Raw genomic sequence first — 19,968 nt, forward strand, 5'->3', positions numbered from 1 at the left:
GATCCAATGCCTACGAACTTTTCCATATTGTTTCTGCTAAGTTACTTCTGATATCATCACTGTTACGCTTGCTACAAAATTACTGCTATCACTGTTACTGTTACCATTGCTGTTGTCACTACTATCAAAACTATCAAACTACTTTGCTACTGATCACTTTGCTGTAGATAATTAATCTCCAGGTGCATTTGAATTGATAACTCGGCTGCTAATACCTTAAAATATTCTTTGGCTCCCCTTGTGTCGAATCTATAAATTTGGGTTGAATCCTCTACCCTCGAAAACTGTTGCGATCCCCTATACTTGTGGGTTATCAAGACCTTTTTCTAGCGCCGTTGCCGGGGAGCATAGCTATATTTGTTGAGTCACTTGGGATTATTATCAATTTATCACTATGAAGAATCTGAAGGATCCTAAGACTATGATATTTGCCTCAAGCACGAGGGGAGGTAAGAAACTGCCATCCAGTTCTGCTTTAGATTCACCTTCTGTTATGAGTAAACTTGCAACACCACCACATGCTATTACTTCTGATATGTCGCAAGTTATTGATGATGCTACTTCTATTATGAATGATGCTTATGATGATGCTAGTACCTTGCTTGATAATGATGATGTGCCACTTGGTGAACTTCTTGATGAACAAATTGCTAGAGTAATACAACATGATGTTGCTGAATCTGATGATGAGCTTGAAACCGAATCTCCTGAAACACCTGCTAGAACTAGCCCTCCTAGATATGAATTGCCTAAGGTACCGGAAGGTTATGTTATGAGTAAAGAAACAACTAGAGATATTCTTGCTTGTAATGATAGAGATGATCTAGAGAAATTACTACACAAGTATAAAGAAAAATCTCTGAATGCTAGAATGAAATGTGATCCTAAGTTTGCTACTTCACCTATCTTTTTTGATGATAAGGATTATGAATTCTCTGTCGACCTAGAGCTAATTACTTTGGTTGAATCTGATCCTTTCTATGGTTATGAAACTGAAACTGTTGTGGCACATCTTACTAAGTTGAATGATATAGTCCCCAGGATATGATTTATTACTTCTTTGAAAAATATTTTTCTGCTCATAAGAAACAAGCTGCCTTACAGGATTTAACTTTGTTTAGACTAAAGAAGAGAGTTTCCCACAAGCTTGGGGGAGGCTTTGCCAGTTACTTAATGCTTTGCCTGATCATCCTCTTAAGAAAAATGAAATACTTGATATCTTCTATAATGGACTAACCGATGCTTCTAGGGACTTCCTAGATAGTTGTACTGGTTGTGTTTTCAGGGAACAAACTGTTGGACAAGCTGAATAATTATTGAATAATATATTGAAAAACTATGATGATTGGACTATTCCTGAACCACCGCCTAAACCCACTCTGAAGAAGAGGGGTATATTATATCTCAGTCCTGAAGATATGCAAGAGGCAAGGAAATCTATGAAGGAAAAAGGTATTAAAGCCGAGGGTGTTAAAAATTTACCTCCTATTGAAGAAATACATGGGCTTAATACACCACCATTGCCTAAGGTGGTAGAGGTAAATTCTTTAATGAAGTTCAATGATAATGATAATCCTCACAATATGCATCCTAGTCAATGCCTTTATGAGTTTGAAAAATATATTAGAAAACAATATCATTTCATTGCAAATGTTATGAAACAATTGAAATATAATTCTGATATGAATGCTCACTTGAGTGACTTGTTATTTAGAATATCAAATGATGTTAGAGGTGTGGGAAAACATGCCTCTATGGTTCAAACTCAGCTAGAACAAGTTGCTAAATCTCAAAGAGAATTACTTGATGAAATGAATCATAATATGCATGACTTTGCTGTTAGAGTTGCAACTAGAGGAGGTAAAATGACCCAGGAACCACTTTACCCTGAGGGACACCCTAAAAGAATTGAACAAGATTCACAAAGAAATAACACTAGTGCACCTAGTCCTTCTAAAAAGAAAAAGAAGAAGAAAAATGATAGGACTTTGCATACTTCTAGTGAACCTGAAATAGAAAAACCTCCTGATAATGATAATGAAACTTCTATCTCTGATGTTGAAACTCTGTCTAGTAATGAACACTCACCTACTGATAATGAAAAAGATAATGATGAGGTTCATGAAGGCTCTCAACCAAACAATGATAAAGAACCAGATAATGATGTTGAGATAGAACCACTAGTTGATCTTGATAACCCACAACCTAAGAATAAAAGATATGACAAAAGAGACATTTTTGCTAGAAAACACGGTAAAGAAAGAGAACGGTGGGTTAAAAAACCTATGCCTTTTCCACCCAAGTCAACTAAAAAGAAAGACGATGAAGAATTTGAACGCTTTGCTGAGATGCTGAGGCCAGTCTTTTTGCGTACTCGCTTGACTGATATCTTGAAAATGCCTCCTTATGCAAAGTATACGAAAGACATCATCACAAATAAGAGAAAAATACCAGAAGCTGAAATCTCCACTATGCTTGCCAATTACACTTTTAAAGATGGAGTACCTAAAAAACTTGGAGATCCGGGAATACCAACTATACCTTGCTCTATCAAAAAGAATTATGTGGAAGCTGCTTTGTGTGACTTAGGAGCTGGTGTTAGTGTTATGCCTTTGTCTTTATATAAAAGACTTGACTCGAATAAACTCACACCTACTAAAATATCTTTGCAAATGGCTGATAAATCAATTGCCATACCTATCGGTATCTGTGAGGATGTGCCCGTTGTTGTTGCTAATGTTACTATTTTGACTGACTTTGTTATACTTGAGATGCCCGAGGACGACAACATGTCGATTACCCTTGGTAGACCCTTCTTGAATACTGCAGGGGCTGTTATTGATTGCAACAAAAGCAAGGTCACTATTGGAAGTTTTCAAATACCTTTACCTATTGTCAAAAAGAAATATGAAATACTTATTGTTGGGGAAATGCATATCCCCATTGAGGTAACTTAGTGACTTTACAAAAGTTCCTCGCTTTCATGCTAATCGAAAGTGGTTATTAATAAGACCTGAGCAACCTTATTAATGGATCATTTTTGAATGGTATGAAGTTGATGAATTTAGTAAGCACTACCTTCTGTCCTTACCTTTTGTTTTCTGTTTTTATTAGTCAAATAAAATAAAATGCCCTATTTTGTCTGTTTTCTGAATTTCTCGTGCAATAAAAAATGACCCAAAAAATAAAAGTTCTCAAAATGCCCTGAAAATTTTACACGATTTTTCTGAATATTTCTGAATTTCTGGTGCAAATATTACCAGAGGGAGGTGCACCAGGTGGGCACAACCCACCTGGGCACGCCAGGAACCCCAGGTGTGCCCTGGTGGGTTGTGGTTCCCCCACGTGGGCCCCCTCACTTACCTCTTCATCCCACATCATCACTTACCTCCAGAAAAAAAAATCTTCATTGCTCTCTCTCCCGTGTTCTTGTGCTCAAACCCGCGGATTCCGATCTCTTTGCTCGAAGCTCCATTTCTGAAACTGTTTCGGAGGATTGTTGCTTGGTATGCGACTCCACCATTTGTCCAATTAGTTTTTGCTTTAGTGGTTTATATTTTGAATAATTAGCTACTCTTGGTGCTGCTGTAAATGTGCTTGTATGTTAAATTCTTAGTGTTCTAAGTAGTTTGAATGCTTGCTATGGCTTCTATGTATCCCTATGAGTAGTTGCTATCAATTTTATAAAGTTCTGTTGACCATTTTTTGTCACCCCAAAATTTTTATTTTCAGAAAATTGTACGCAGACATGAATATCTTCAGGAAGTTTGGCTCTAAGAAGAACTCCAAGGGTGTTATTGGGGAGTCTCCTGACAGTGATCTCCACCCTTGGAGGTTGGCGGAGGTACGGCCGTGCAAATGGCCGCACACCCTGTTCCTGGAAGAGGCTGGAATTCTTCAGGAGTTCATGTAATATGTTGCAAACGCCGGCCTCACCGACTTCATCGCAGATGAGTGTGACCAGCACCAAATCCTCACAAATATCTTTGTTCAGAGTTTTACTTTCCTGCCTAGAAATAATCCTCATGAAGTGTGTTTTGATTTATATGCTGAAAACCATCACATACCAATTACTGAATTTCGTGATATATGCTTGATCCCTTCTGATGGGAGCTTAGCCGAGCCTAGGCCGGCTGGGTTTGAGGACTTTTATCGCACTTTGACAGTGGGAAATGAGAGAGGGGTGTCAGCCACCACTACAGCTAGCATACACTTTCCAGCCATACATTATTTTGATTTATTTGTTGCTAAGTGCTTGCTTGCTAGAAAGAAAGTAGGTGCGCTCAGTGCACCAGACTCTGTTGTTTTACGCCGAGCACTAGAGGGCGACAACACCCATAGCTTGGGAGCTATTGTAGCTCGTCGCCTCCATCTTAATAAATCCCAAGGTGAAATACATGGTGGGATTTTTGCTACTCGTTTGGCGGCTCAGTTCGAGGTAGAGACACGCCCTCATGATTACCCTTTGACCAAGGTCTACCTAGACAGGGCAGCCATGGAACACCACCATTTTCCTGCACGAGATTATCCTGACATTCCCATTCCTTATAACCTCATTTTTAGCGTTAAAACTCGTGATATTATTCCACTGCCTGCACCTGCTTTGTTTGATTATGTTGCCAGGGGCAGATATAGGATTATGCCTGCAGACATCATCGCCTACCGGAATGCTCAGGCTGCTGTGGCGGCGGCACAGTAGGAGCCCCAGCAGTGGGACGAGTGGATGCCCACTCCTCAGCACCCCTACTACCCTCCAGGCTATTGATCGACTACCAAGTTAGGCCAAAAGCCTAAGCTTGGGGGAGTACGTGTTTCCACTGACTTTACATTCATGTTCACTTATTCCATTAGTCGGTGTCCACACTTTTTCATTGTATCATCCATGCTTAGATTTGTTTTCTTGCTTTCTTCTTGTGTGTTTGAATTTTTTTGGAAAAACCAAAAAAATTAGTTATAGTTAATTTACTTTCTATGCATGCTTAGTAGTAATATTAAAAAGAAACCCAAAAAGATTTCCTTGTTCTTCTTTTGCTTGTTGGGAGCTTTCCCGTGTAAATAGTTTTTCTCGTTTTTGCTTTTCTCTTTTGTTTGCATGTTCAAGAAAACCAAAAACTCCAAAAATATTTCAGTATGTTTCTCTAAATTTCTTTTCTTTTTATTTGAGTTATACCGAGGAGAAGACCACGATGAAAATGTTCAGTGGCTCTCATATGAATAATTGTTGAACTAATAAAGAGCACATTTTACCTTGTCTTCTCTTGTTAAAAAAAATATCTTGCAGATTCCAGCTTAGTCCACGACACTCTTGCACTATTATTATTATTATTATTATTATTATTATTATTATTATTATTATTATTATTATTATTATTATTATTATTATTTTCATATCGTTCGGTCGTGCAAGTGAAAGGGAATAATGACGACATTCGATGAACTGGCCGTGGCAGAGAGAAACTGGTATGAACTCGACTTGTTCTGTCTGTGTAAATATGTTTAACCTAGTATCCATGATTCAGCCCATTATGATTAAACATGTTTGCAATGACAATTAGAGATTATAGTTTCTCATGCCATGCATAAGTAGCTGGGAGTTGATAATGATTTTTCTTGGATATCAACATTGTGTTAAAATGATTGTGATGTAGTATGATGATTGGTATCCTCCTCTGAACGTTCGAGTGGCTTGACTTGGCACATGTTCATGCATGTAGTTAAATCAAAACCAACATAGCCTCTATGATATTTATGTTCATGGTGTTCATATCCTACTCATGCTAGTGTCCAATGTTACTTATGCATAATGCATGGTTATGATCGTTGTTGCTCTCTAGCTGGCAGCTTCTCAATCTAATTGCTAGCCTTCGCCTGTACTAAGTGGGAATTCTGCTTCTACATCAAAAACCTTGAACCCAATGTTATTCCAGATGAGTCCACCATACCTACCTATATGCGGTATTACCCTGCCGTCCTAAGTAAATTTGCATGTGCCACCTCTAAAAAACTTCTAAAAATATCCGTACCAGTCTGAGCCTTTGCATAGTCTTTTCAGTATTTTGCTTTATTGAATTTGCGGTTGCATCGTCGTGTCTAGTTGCTGGTCTTAGAGTCTAGTCTTTTAGAGTTTCGAGTTCTGGTCATAAGTTGTCACGCCACCGCCGCACCATCATCATCGCCCCTGCCATCTACCACCACCGCTTATCCGCCGCCGATCCATCTCCATATACCATCACCAATCCGTATCCATATACCACCACCAATCCGTATCCATATACCACCTCTGCTGCCATATCCTACCACCACATATCCACCACCAATCCGAGTTACTTTCATATTAGGTTTGTTTTCGAGATCCGTCTAATTTCCGATTCGTGTTTCCTTGCCTGAGTAGGTTTTGAAGAAAAAAAAGTCTGGAGACCCCCGGGCAGTTTTTAGGCCAAAATTTTGGCAGCCGAAAATATTTTTTCCCTATCCTGTTTTTAGGCTTTTCTGAGTCTTTTGAGCCACGTGCCATCATAGTGATTTTTTGTCGCACTATTTCGTCGTTGCTGCCCTGATTTCCAAAAAAAATTCAAAAAACAATTTCGTGCTCATCCTGTCAGTTTGACCTGGGAAGTGTTTTGAGACACTCGCCATTATAGTGATTTTTCGCAAAAAAAAAACAGAGCGATTTTTTTCCAGAGTGTGCTTTTCCCTTGTTTACGTGCAGCGCCGTGATTTTGTTTACATGCAGCGCCGTGATTTTGTTAGTGTTCTAGGCTCGCATCTCTAGCACGGTCTAGCCTAGGACCAGCACAGTACCGTCGTTGAGCGTTTATTCAATTTTGCATCTCTGAATTGATTATTGTTGACCCTTTTTGCTACCATATTATAAGCCTTCCCAGCTCCACATACATCTACATCGTGCGTTTGACTCTCCCTGGTAATCGCTCTATCCAAGCTTTGAGAGTTTTGACTACATTGGTTGCCGATCACTGCCTGCTACTGGGTAAGAACTGGTAAGAATTTGAGATTTGCTTGACGGATTTGTGACACCCACCACCACCACCACCACCACTTGTTAGTAGTCTGTAGGATCATATTCTTGTGTGTTTCTATATCTGCTAACCATGCCAGGATCACAAGCCGACGAGATTGACTGGGAGAACTTAACGAACAAGGAGCTTCATGATAAGTTTCAGCAAATGATGACTGAACAGGTGCAAGATGTGCTGAACAGTTTTGAAGAGGCCATGGAGAAGATCACTGGCCTTGAGAAGACGTTTGAAACAAAGCTCGATAACAGATTTAATGAACCACCACCGGCTGCACCTGCCGCTCTGCAACAACAACAACAACGACTACCTCCACGTCGCGAAACAGCCCTCCGCCGAGCGAGCCGTGTCCTTCTTCAGTGTGACACCCTTGATTCAATCATACACTAATCTTACACGCAAATGTGTACGATCAAGATCAAGGACTCACGGGAAGATATCACAACACAACTGTAGACACAAATTAAAAAAAAATACAAGCTTTATATTACAAGCCAGGGGCCTCGAGGGCTCGAATACATAAGCTCGAAAACACAAGAGTTAGCGGAAGCAACAATGTTTGAGAACAGACATAAGTTAGACAAGTTTGCCTTAAGAAGGCTAGCACAAAAGTAGCAACGATCGAAAAGGCAAGGCCTCCAGCCTGGGAGCCTCCTAACTACTCTTGGTCGTCGGCGGTCTCCACATAGTAGTAGGCATCGATGGTGGCATCTGGCTCCTGGGCTCCGACATCTGGTTGCATCAATCGGAAAGAAGAAGAAAGGGGAAAAAGGGGGAGCAAAGCAACCGTGAGTACTCATCCAAAGTACTCGCAAGCAAGGATCTACACTACATATGCAACATTATCAAAGAAAGGTTGTATATGTGGACTGGGCTGCAGAAATGCCAGTATAGAGGGGAGAGCCTAGTCCTATCGAAGACTAGCATCTTCTGGAAACCACCATCTTGCAGCAGCAGGAGGGAGTAGAGTAGCATAAAGTAAACTAGTAGTAGTGTTATCAACCTCGGCCAGAGATCATTTCTCGACTCCATGCGAGAAAGCAATCCCAGAGCCAAACTATCCATTTCTCATATCCATGTCTCATCTCAAGTATCCAGTTCTAGTTGTATCGATCGAGATACAACTCCAAGTGTCCGTTACCGTAGGACAGGCTATCGATAGATGTTTTCTTCCCTGCAGGGGTGCACCAACTTACCCACCACGCTCGATTAACTCCGTCCGGACACACTTTCCTGGGTCATGCCCGGCCTCGGCCAAACAATACGCGGCAACCCGACCTAGCCTTAATAGAGAGGTCAGCACGCCGGACTAAACCTATGCCCCCAGGGGTCATGGGCCATCGCCCCGGGAATTCCTGCACGTTGCGAACGCGGCCGGTGAGCAGACCTAGCTACCTCCTTAAAAAAGGCAGGTGCTTACCAATCCAACCCGGCGCGCGCCACTCAGTCGCTGACGTCTATTAAGCTTCAGCTGATGCATACGACGCAGAACGCCCATACAATGCCCACGTGATTGTTAGTGCTATCAGGCCAGAGGCCCCTCGGATCAAATATACAAATCGTAGTGGATTAGGAGCACGCGGTAACAAGCAGAGACTCACCAAAGATATGACCCCGTTGCCCCGTCTCGAGGACTTGCGGCAAGGGCTAGGAATGCCCGGCCACGCCTCGTAATTATCTCGGAGGCACCCTCCAGGTCAACCCGTCTCCACATCACTCGCGGGTACCCCTCAGGGTCGACCCACCTTTCCAAGTAGCAGTGGTAAAGTCCAAGTATCCGTGTGTCCAAACATCAAGGGGAAAACTCGAGGAATCACCCCCGGCGAATTCCACTCGATGTAATCATCAAGGTGAACGTAAGAGGGACCACCCTCGAGGTTCACACTTGAGGGGTTGCACGACAGAGTCGTATCGGAAGTGGTTAAGGAGGAAATCACCCTCGATGACCACGACCGAATAGCTACACTACAGGGTTAACATCAGAAGTGCTGATGAGGTCTCACCCCCGGCACTCGATAATAACCGTGTAGTGTTGAGCAACTAAGGGGAAATTGATGTGCGGTGCCGGGGCCTGGTCTTCGATCCCGTTGATCGGGTCTTCAATGATGAAGCAGGGGCAACAAGGACAAGGTGGGGGTCACTGATGGATCACTAACCAACCTATACTAAGCAGTTTAGGATAAACAGGTAAGGTACAATGAGCAGGTTACAAAAGCAGGCTATGCATCAGAATAGGAGCAAACAATAACAGTAGCAAAATCTAATGCAAGCATGATAGAATGGAATGGGCGATATCGGGATGATCAAAGGGGGGGCTTGCCTGGTTGCTCTGGCAAGGAGGGGTCGTCAGTGACGTAGTCGATCATAGGGGCAGCATCGGTCTCGGGGTCTACCGGAGAGAAGAGGGGGAAGGAACAATAAATATAAAGCAAACATAGCACCACAAAGCATAACATGGCAATAAGATGTGCCAGGTGTGACCTAACATATGGCTACACGATAAAGGTGAATGGGGAATTCAACCGGGAATGTTTTCCCGGTTCCGGACCTGTGTCAGACAGATGACCGGAGGGGAATGTTCCATGTTGAGATAGTTAGAGGCATCTGACAGGTATGTGGGTAGCGTATTCGGGTTTGTCTCATTTTTCTGAGCAACTTTCATGTATAAAGTTTTTCGATCCGAGCTACGGTTTATTTTATATGAATTTCTAAAGATTTAAACATTTTCTGAAATCTCTAGATTTATTATTAATTTCGCAATTAAAACTGTAAATTTACTTTTGTCACCTAGTGTGCTGCCAGCCACTGTCAATGACATGCGGGGCCAGGTCAAAGTCAACAGTACAATCATCTGTTGACCAGGTCAACCAGTGAATAATTTCTGTGGGTCCTGCGTGTCATTGTCTATGGTTAATTAGACTTCGATTAAATTAGATTAGCTAATAGTGGGGGCCACTGTTATTGGCTAGTAGTTAAACTAATTAGTAATTAGCCCTAAGATAAAATGCACGGCCGGCCGGCGGTGGCTATGCATACACACGCACACCACACGGGCTTGGACATGGCCACGACCATGGCCACTAGCAGCAACTAGCATCGGCTGGAACAACAACTAGTAGCGGCAGCAGTGGGCGGCTTCAGCACAACACAGCAGCCGGCAACGAGCAGCACACGCAGTTGCGGCAGCAAGGAACAGCAGCAACGTTGCGGCAGCGGCAAGAGCACCAGCAGCGTGCAGGCAGCAGCGAGCGGGGACAACAGCCGCGGGCGCGCGTTGTGCGCGGCCGGAGCTCACACACGCACGGGTAGGACGACCAGGGGGCGCGCGGGAGCACGCACGGGGGCAAGGCCAGGCGCAGACGGGCGGGCGCGGAGGCGCGCGGGCACGCGCGAGGGCCCGACTAGGGGCACGGACGGGCCAACTGCGGCCATGGCGACTGGTCCTCGTGGGGCAATGCATACGGCGACAAATCAAAGGGGAAAAGCAGGGGAATCGGGAGAGGAGCTCACTACGAGCTCAAAGGCGAGGTTGGGGAGGCCGGGGACGCAGTGAAGGCGACGAACTCGTCAATGGCGTCGCGGTGGCTGGAGGTTGAAGACGACATCGATGGCGACGACAGAGAACTCCCAGGCTCGAGCCGAAGGGCGGGGCCGATGTGGACGACGACGACAGTCCTCTTGGGTGTCTCACGACGGCGAGGGCTGGCTAGTGGTCTTGGCAACGACGAGACGGCAGCGACGATGGCATTCGGTTGAGGTCGGACGTGGGCGGGGAGGAGAGCAACGGCACAGGGGGAGGGGGAGGAGCGGGCAGCGTTAGGGTGAGCGGGGATGGTTCGGCGCGGCTATATAGGTCAGGGGAGCCGAGGATGCTCGACGTGTGGCGCCGGCCATGGAGATGGCGCCACGACTGCCCTGGCTGCTCCTGTAGCTTGTAGGAGAGGATTGTGGGGTGGGGTGGGCCAAAACTATTACCTTAAGGCCCAGAGGCATAGTGATAGGTTTTTCCTTTTTTTAATTTACGTTACTGTTTTCCCTTTGCTCCTGTTTTGCATTATTTTGAGCTACTAAATGATTATTGTAAAAGGATGAAACTTGACACATAATTACTTGGCAATATCCTCAGTTGGCTCAAAAAGGTTGAGGCTGGTTGGAATCCATTTAAATTTCGTTTAAATAGAAAAGGGGTAAATGTTGTTGTTTTGACCCTGTTTTAAAAGGGTTAGGGGCAATTTAATACTTCAAATAATATTGGTTTCTACATGTCAATTACTTGGTAATTATTTTCAACCTAACCAACAATTCTGTTTTAATGTTTGAAGAAATAATAAATTTGACTTGTGAATTGAATTGGAATGTGACTTGAGAGTTGATCAAGTGATAGCTAGCTCAGTAAAGCATGGTGACATGGCATCATTAGGGTGGGGTTACAGTAGCATGACATTGGGGGTGTTACAAATCTCATCCACTACAAGAAATCTCGTCCCGAGATTTAAGAAGTGGAGTAAAGGGAAAAGATTTGGTTACGAAATTCTAACGGATCTTCTCGTTCTTGGCTGCTCTTGTCGTAGAAGTTGATCCCGTTAGTTGATGTCTTCAACTCTCTGCTTCAGGTCACTATGATGAAGTCGTCATCCTTTCTTCGGGAACTCCATCGTACTTACATAAAAGGATAAGGGGTAACTTCGAAAGAACAGAAGTCTGCACGGTTGCTTATCTGGTAGATAAGTCCGGGAAGGTGGCAGTATCTCTCGAATTGAAACTTAAGAAAATATCAAGAGCACGGTAAGAAGGTATCATGAGAAGTTTCAAATGGATAGACAATCGTTTGAAGTCTGAAACAAAGTGTGAAAGGGGTCCAGAGCAACGAGACTAAGTATTGTGTCCGATACCAGAATAGATCACAAGGAAGGTGGCCTGTGAATTACATACGGAGCCAAGCGTGAGGAATATCTTTTGCAACAGGGGTGTATAGGAGTGTCAGGTTTCGATCATGTGGAACTGTGGGTTATGGGCCCACCATGTGGGTTAAAGTAGGAAGGGCGCGGACATCTTGCACGGTCATGATAGCATGGCATGTCAAAGGATAGACTGCGAGTTATGTTGGCAACAACATTGGTACCAAGGGCGAGGGATGAAGAGAACCATTTTCCTGCTCATTGAACGAGGCGGACCAATAGGCAAGGTTCTCATCCATCGGTGGCTACCAGAATGTCACCAACAATAGTAACAGGGTCTTATTGACAGAGTTGTACACCGAGGTGCTTACTTAAGCAGGGATTTATCTCTGCTCAGCCAAGTTAGATTACATGAAAGGTTAAACGAAACAATGGAAAGGAAAATGTGTTTATACACAAGATTTAGGAGTGTAACTTTTCCCAAGGAAAAGTAGAGCATGATACACATGTTAGATCAACAAGTACACCACCATTTGGATAAAGGGGCAAGGGAATTCATGATGTTATCCATACAACGGTGTTTGGATAATAGAGCAAGAAACATTTGGCAATGCACTTCCAATGTTCTTGTTCTTGTTCGGCGTACCACAGTTATGCTTCGAGGTAACATTAACATGGTGTTTCAAGCAAGATTGAATCTGAAGGTCACAAGAAGTACAAAGGAACAATTCCAAGAATGTTAAGGAATGTAAGATATAACCAAAACATGACCAAGTCTGTATTGGCAGGAAGTCAAGGTTGGTGTCGATGACAACACGAATCATCGACGGGCAAGGATGGTATTTCTCCTTAAGAATTCGATTGATATCTTAGAACAAGGCAGTATATTGATGGTGATCACGACAAATTTCGTCGAGAGGCTTTATGAAGATGCCATCGAGCAGCAACGACATCAAGCAAAAGGAATGATGAAGCGAAGGCTATTGGAACCACGGATATGACACAAGCTCGGATTCAAGCTTGTTGTTCAAGGTGGAAAGATAAGATGAGGAAGATCGATGTAAGCTTCACCCATCGTCGAAAAGTTGTGCTCCGGGAATAAGGACCAGGTAGCACACTTAAAATTAGCACGATAATGATATAGCCAATCAGGCTCGGAATGATGTGACGGAGTATCACTCCAATTAAGAATTTACAAGAGGTAGTGCAATGACACAATATTCTCGAGATAACATGAGGCAATACTTGTAGGTAGATCAAATTAGAGGTTGGACAGGTGAAATGACTTGCAGGAGACAAGTATTTTAACTTGTCCGAGAAATGGAATTAAGGAGAAACTATGGTCGGAACCACGATTATGAATGATCAAACCACTGATACAAGATGAACTTATAACAAGGGGTAATTATTTTTACGAGCAGCTTCCATGATAAGTTCTACACCGGATCCATGGGCATGAACACAAAGGTTCAAGGCCGACTCCCACTTCTTCAATGCATAACCTTTCATTCACTCCTCGTTCTCAAAGAATTTGTAGTGTGAAAGATTTATCTGGTGAAGCACCAAAAGAGTATTACTCACATCTCTTTCGAGTTCACACGGATTAGGGAAGGCATAGGTTCAACCCGTAGGGGTATCTTAGGAACATATACCACTGACTTCGAGAGCATATAACATCAGCTCAATAGCAGAGCATGGTTGACAATAAGCAGAGGATACAATTTACCGAAGGCAATATGTATCAGGGGAAGAACGCACGAGATTTTGAATATGAAGGACATTGCCGGATAATAATCCAACAAAGGATTCAGCAGTCCTCAATGGATCTGATGTGAGTATCATTACTCAATCAGAAGAGGGAAAGAATTCAAAGGCATCAGATTATAGAAACAGTTGAATAATTCGACGTTCAAGTTGAAGGGAACTAGGTGGACAATCAATTACAACATGATTGGCCGAGATCCAACTCATGTCCAGAATGACGTATGAGCAGGAAGGTCAAATTTCAGGGTTCGACTGATGATTGCGAGCAATCGCAAGATAATGAATCAACAGGCTCAGGATGGCAAAGACAAAGGATGTTAATGAATATTGCTGGACATATGGATTTAACCATAATGCAGCCAGACAAGACTTTTGGGAGCACTAGGCTGCAGAGGATCTTTGGGAGATCGAATTGCATCCGAAGAATTTTGTGAGACATATGATCAACTGGGGATGAACGAATCCCCGGTAAGTGTGAGGAATTATTCGTGGGGTTATTCAGGTGGAAAAGAGCTGCAAGGCAGTCGGAAAAAGGATTCTCCAAAGTCAGAGAATACTTTCGGGTATCATGTAATAACAAGAACAACTAGGGATGGAAGTATGAACGGCGAGGTACGCAGTTATCCATAAGGATTCAACGGTGTTAAGGGATTGCAAAAGAAATGAACACAAGTTCTCGGGAGTAGATTGGAGAGTATCTTCGAAGTCTTCTCGTGAAGCAGGCAACCATCCGGAATGAAGGGGCTCTCCGGGGAAAGTCGTTACGAGAACCTAATGTTGTTAGTAAATTCATTTAACCCGAATAGAAGAGAGAAAAGAGTCCCAGAATAAAGATCGAGAAGTAAAAGATGCTAATACCACCCATTTGTCATGTGGGCCCGTAAGCCACACAATCAGTGTTAGTAAAAGTTTTTCAAGGACTAGACTCAACTTCGGCTAAGGAGTTGGAAAGGGTGCTACCTACAGGCAGTCGGCTTTGATACCAACTTGTGACGCCCTCGATTCAATCGTACACTAATCATACACGCAAATGTGTATGATCAAGATCAAGGACTCACGGGAAGATATCACAACACAACTCTAGACACAAATTAAAAAAATACAAGCTTTATATTACAAGCCAGGGGCCTCGAAGGCTCGAATACATAAGCTCGAAAACACAAGAGTTAGCGGAAGCAACAATGTCTGAGAACAGACATAAGTTAGACAAGTTTGCCTTAAGAAGGCTAGCACAAAAGTAGCAACGATCGAAAAGGCAAAGCCTCCTGCCTGGGAGACTCCTAACTACTCCTGGTCGTCGGCGGTCTCCACGTAGTAGTAGGCATAGACTGTCGCATCTGGCTCCTGGGCTCCGACATCTGGTTGCATCAATCGGAAAGAAGAAGAAAGGGGAAAAAGGGGGAGCAAAGCAACCGTGAGTACTCATCCAAAGTACTCGCAAGCAAGGATCTACACTACATATGCAACATTATCAAAGAAAGGTTGTATATGTGGGCTGGGCTGCAGAAATGCCAGAATAGAGGGGAGAGCCTAGTCCTATCGAAGACTAGCATCTTCTGGAAACCACCATCTTGCAGCAACAGGAGGGAGTAGAGTAGCATAAAGTAAAGTAGTAGTAGTGTTATCAACCTCGGCCAGAGATCCTTTCTCGACTCCCTGTGAGAAAGCAATCCCAAAGCCATATACTATCCATTTCTCATATCCATGTCTTATCTCAAGTATCCAGTTCTAGTTGTATCGATCGGGATACAACTCCAAGTATCCGTTACCGTAGGACAGGCTATCAATAGATGTTTTCTTCCCTGCAGGGGTGCACCAACTTACCCACCACGCTCGATTAACTCCGGCCGGACACACTTTCCTGGATCATGCCCGGCCTCGGCCAAACAATACGCGGCAACCCGACCTAGCCTTAATAGAGAGGTCAGCACGCCGAACTAAACCTATGCCCCCAGGGGTCATGGGCCATCGCCCCGGGAACTCCTGCACGTTGCGAAGTGGCCGGTGAGCAGACCTAGCTACCTGCTTAAAAAAGGCAGGTGCTTACCAGTCCAACCCGGCGCGCGCCGCTCAGTCGCTGACGTCTATTAAGCTTCGGCTGATGCATACGACGCAGAACGCCCATACAATGCCCACGTGATGGTTAGTGCTATCCGGCCAGAGGCCCCTCGGATCAAATATCCAAATCGTAGTGGATTAGGAGCACGCGGTAACAAGCAGAGACTCACGAAAGATGTGACCCCATTGCCCCGTCTTGAGGACTTGCGGCAAGGGCTAGGAATGCCCGGCCATGCCTCGTAATTATCTCGAAGGCTCCCTCCAGGTCAACCCGTCTCCACATCACTCGCGGGTACCCCTCAGGGTCGACCCGCCTTTCCAAGTAGCAGTGGTAAAGTCCAAGTATCCATGTGTCCAAACATCAAGGGGAAAACCCGAGGAATCACCCCCGACGAATTCCACTCGATGGAATCATCAAGGTGAACTTAAGAGGGACCACCCTCGAGGTTCACACTTGAGGGGTTGCACGACAAAGTCGTATCGGAAGTGGTTAAGGAGGAAATCACCCTCGATGACCACGACCGAATAGCTACACTACAAGGTTAACATCAGAAGTGCTGATGAGGTCTCACCCCCGGCACTCGATAATAATCGTGTAGTGTCGAGCAACTAAGGGGAAAGTGATGTGCGGTGCCGGGGCCTGGTCTTCGATCCCGTTGATCGGGTCTTCAATGATGAAGCAGGGGCAACAAGGACAAGGTGGGGGTCACTGATGGATCACTAACCAACCTATACTAAGCAGTTTAGGATCAACAGGTAAGGTACAATGAGCAAGTTACAAAAGCAGGCTATGCATCAGAATAGGAGCAAACAATAACAGTAGTAAAATCTAATGCAAGCATGATAGAATGGAATGGGCGATATCGGGATGATCAAAGGGGGGGCTTGCCTGGTTGCTCTGGCAAGGAGGGGTCGTCGGTGATGTAGTCGATCACAGGGGCAGCATCGGTCTCGGGGCTACCGGAGAGAAGAGGGGGAAGGAACAGTAAATATAAAGCAAACATAGCACCACAAAGCATAACATGGCAATAAGATGTGCCAGGTGTGACCTAACATATGGCTACACGATAAAGGTGAAGGGGGAATTCAACCGGGAATGTTTTCCCGGTTCCGGACCTGTGTCAGACAGATGACCGGAGGGGAATGTTCCATGTTCTGATAGTTAGAAGCATCTGACAGGTATGTGGGTAGCGTATTCGGGTTTGTCTCATTTTTCTGAGCAACTTTCATGTATGAAGTTTTTCGATCCGAGCTACGGTTTATTTTATATGAATTTCTAAAGATTTAAACATTTTCTGAAATCTCTGGATTTATTATTAATTTCGCAATTAAAACTGTAAATTTACTTTTGTCACCTAGTGTGCTGCCAGCCACTGTCAATGACATGCGGGGCTAGGTCAAAGTCAACAGTACAATCATCTGTTGACCAGGTCAACCAGTGAATAATTGCTGTGGGTCCTGCGTGTCATTGTCTATGGTTAATTAGACTTTGATTAAATTAGATTAGCTAATAGTGGGGGCCACTGTCATTGGCTAGTAGTTAAACTAATTAGTAATTAGCCCTAAGATAAAATGCCCGGCCGGCCGGTGGTGGCTATGCATACACACGCACACCACACGGGCTTGGACATGGCCACTAGCAGCAACTAGTATCGGCAGGAACAACAACTAGCAGCGGCAGCAGTGGGCGGCTTCAGCACAGAGCAGCAGCCGGCAACGAGCAGCACACGCAGTTGCGGCAGCAAGGAACAACAACAACGTTACGGCAGCGGCAAGAGCAGCAGCAGCGAGCGGGGACAACAGCCGCGGGCGCGCATTGTGCGCTGCCGGAGCTCACACACGCACGGGCAGGACGACCAGGGGGCGCGCGGGAGCACGCACGGGGGCGAGGCCAGGCGCAGACGGGCGGGCGCGGAGGCGCGCGGGCACGCGCGAGGGCCCGACTAGGGGCACGGACGGGCCAACTCCGGCGATGGCGACAAATCGAAGGGGAAAAGCAGGGGAATCGGGAGAGGAGCTCACTACGAGCTCAAAGGCGAGGCCGGGGAGGCCGGGGACGCAGTGAAGGCGATGAACTCGTCGATGGCGTCGCGGTGGCTGGAGGTTGAAGACGACATCGATGGCGACGACAGAGAGCTCCCAGGCTCTAGCCGAAGGGCGGGGCCGATGTGGACGACGACGGCGGTCCTCCTGGGTGTCTCACGACGGTGAGGGCTGGCCAGTGGTCTTGGCAACGACGAGGCGGCAGCGACGATGGCCTTCGGTTGAGGTCGGACGTGGGCGGGGAGGAGAGCAACGGCGCAGGGGTGAGGGGGAGAAGCGGGCGGCGTTAGGGTGAGCGGGGAGGGCTCGGCGCTGCTATATAGGGCAGGGGAGCCGGGGATGCTCGACGTGTGGCGCCGGCCATGGAGATGGCGCCACGACTGCCTTGGCTGCTCCTGTAGCTGGTAGGAGAGGATTGTTGGGTGGGTTGGGCCAAAACTATTAACTTAAGGCCCAGAGGCATAGTGATAGGTTTTCCTTTTTTTAAATTTACGTTGCTGTTTTGCCTTTGCTCCTGTTTTGCATTATTTTGAGCTACTAAATGATTATTGTAAAAGGATGAAACTTGACACATAATGGCAATATCCTCAGTTGGCTGCAAAAGGTTGAGGCTGGTTGGAATCCATTTAAATTTCGTTTAAATAGAAAAGGGGTAAATGTTGTTGTTTTGACCCTGTTTTAAAAGGGTTAGGGGCAATTTAATACTTCAAATAATATTGGTTTCTACATATCAATTACTTGGTAATTATTTTCAACCTAACCAACAATTTTGTTTTAATGTTTGAATAAATAATAAATTTGACTTGAGAATTGAATTGGAATTTGACTTGAGAGTTGATCAAGTGATAGCTAGCTCAGTAAAGCATGGTGACATGGCATCATTAGGGTGGGGTTACAGTAGCATGACATTGGGGGTGTTACATTCAGCCTGGCCAAACTGTTGGTGCTGCTGTTAATACTTCTGTGGCTCCTGCTGCTGATGAGGCGGAGGATGATTATGCGGGAGATTACGAGGATGAGGTTGATCAAAATCAGAACTACGTGCAACCACCAACACCACAACCGCCAGGTCGTCCACATGCAAATAATCACAATAGTAGGGCTCTCCCACAGGTACGAGATCATGACCATCTTCCTAAACTGAAATTGAATATTCCACCATTTGAGGGTAGATATGTTCCTGATATATATCTTACTTGGGAGTTAGAAACCGAACAACATTTTACATGTTTAGAATATCCCGAGGAGAGACGTGTTGCTGTTGCACTTTGTGCTTTCACTAGTTTTGCTTGTGTGTGGTGGTCTGAACATCGTAGATTATATCCGAATAATATTCCAACTACTTGGGCTGCTTTGAAAACTGCTATGCGTACTTGTTGGGTTCCACCATATTATCAACGTGAATTACTTCAAAAATTGTAGCGTTTAAGACAAGGAAAAATTTCTGTAGAGGAATATTATCAGGAATTACAAACTGGCATGATTAGATGTGGTATTGTTGAGGATAATGAAGTTATGCTTGCACGTTTTATGGGTGGATTAAATAGAGAGATTCAGACCATTTTAGAGTATAAGGATTATAATAATATCACTCGTTTATTCCATCTTGCCTGTAAAGCTGAACGTGAAGTGCAGGATCGACAGGCATTGGCGCGAACTAACTTTTCTGCAGGTCGACCTTCATCATGGACACCACGTGCATCCTCTACTTCCACTGCACCATCACGTCCATCAGGTGCCACCTCCAACCGTGATACAAGAAAGCAGGCACAACCACCACTATCTGCCAAGAGCACACCTATCGGGCCTGCACAGAGCTCTTCTTCTTCCATGGCATCAACAGGCCACACAAGTGATATTATTTGTCATCGTTGTAAGGTAAGAGGTCATTATGCGAAAGAATGCAAATCTCAGCGTGTGATGATTGCTACCGAGGATGGTGGGTATGAGTCCGCTAGTGACTATGATGAGGAGACTTTGGCTCTTATTACACGTGAAGAACACGGTGGAGATGATTCTGATCATGAGACTCAATACATGGCTCCTAAAGATGCTGACAGGTATGAATGTTTAGGTGCTCAGCGTGTTTTGAGTGTGCAGGTTACACAAGCTGAGCAAAATCAAAGGCATAATTTGTTCCATACAAAGGGAGTTGTGAAGGAACGTTCTAT

The 19,968-nt window shown here is 44.7% G+C and overlaps 1 long non-coding RNA gene across 1 annotated transcript; it reads right to left on the reverse strand.

Annotated features, from left to right (window-relative positions):
* Nucleotides 1-14,657: 14,657 nt before the first annotated feature.
* LOC141025610 (uncharacterized) lies at nt 14,658-18,065 on the reverse strand. Its single transcript, XR_012187676.1, has 2 exons — nt 17,777-18,065; nt 14,658-16,711 (listed from the first exon to the last, which is right to left on the reverse strand). It is a non-coding gene; the product is annotated as an uncharacterized lncRNA (long non-coding RNA).
* Between the last annotated feature and the right edge of the window lie 1,903 nt (nt 18,066-19,968).

Source organism: Aegilops tauschii, chromosome 6 (assembly GCF_002575655.3).
Source record: "Aegilops tauschii subsp. strangulata cultivar AL8/78 chromosome 6, Aet v6.0, whole genome shotgun sequence".
NCBI classification, from domain to species: domain Eukaryota; kingdom Viridiplantae; phylum Streptophyta; class Magnoliopsida; order Poales; family Poaceae; genus Aegilops; species Aegilops tauschii.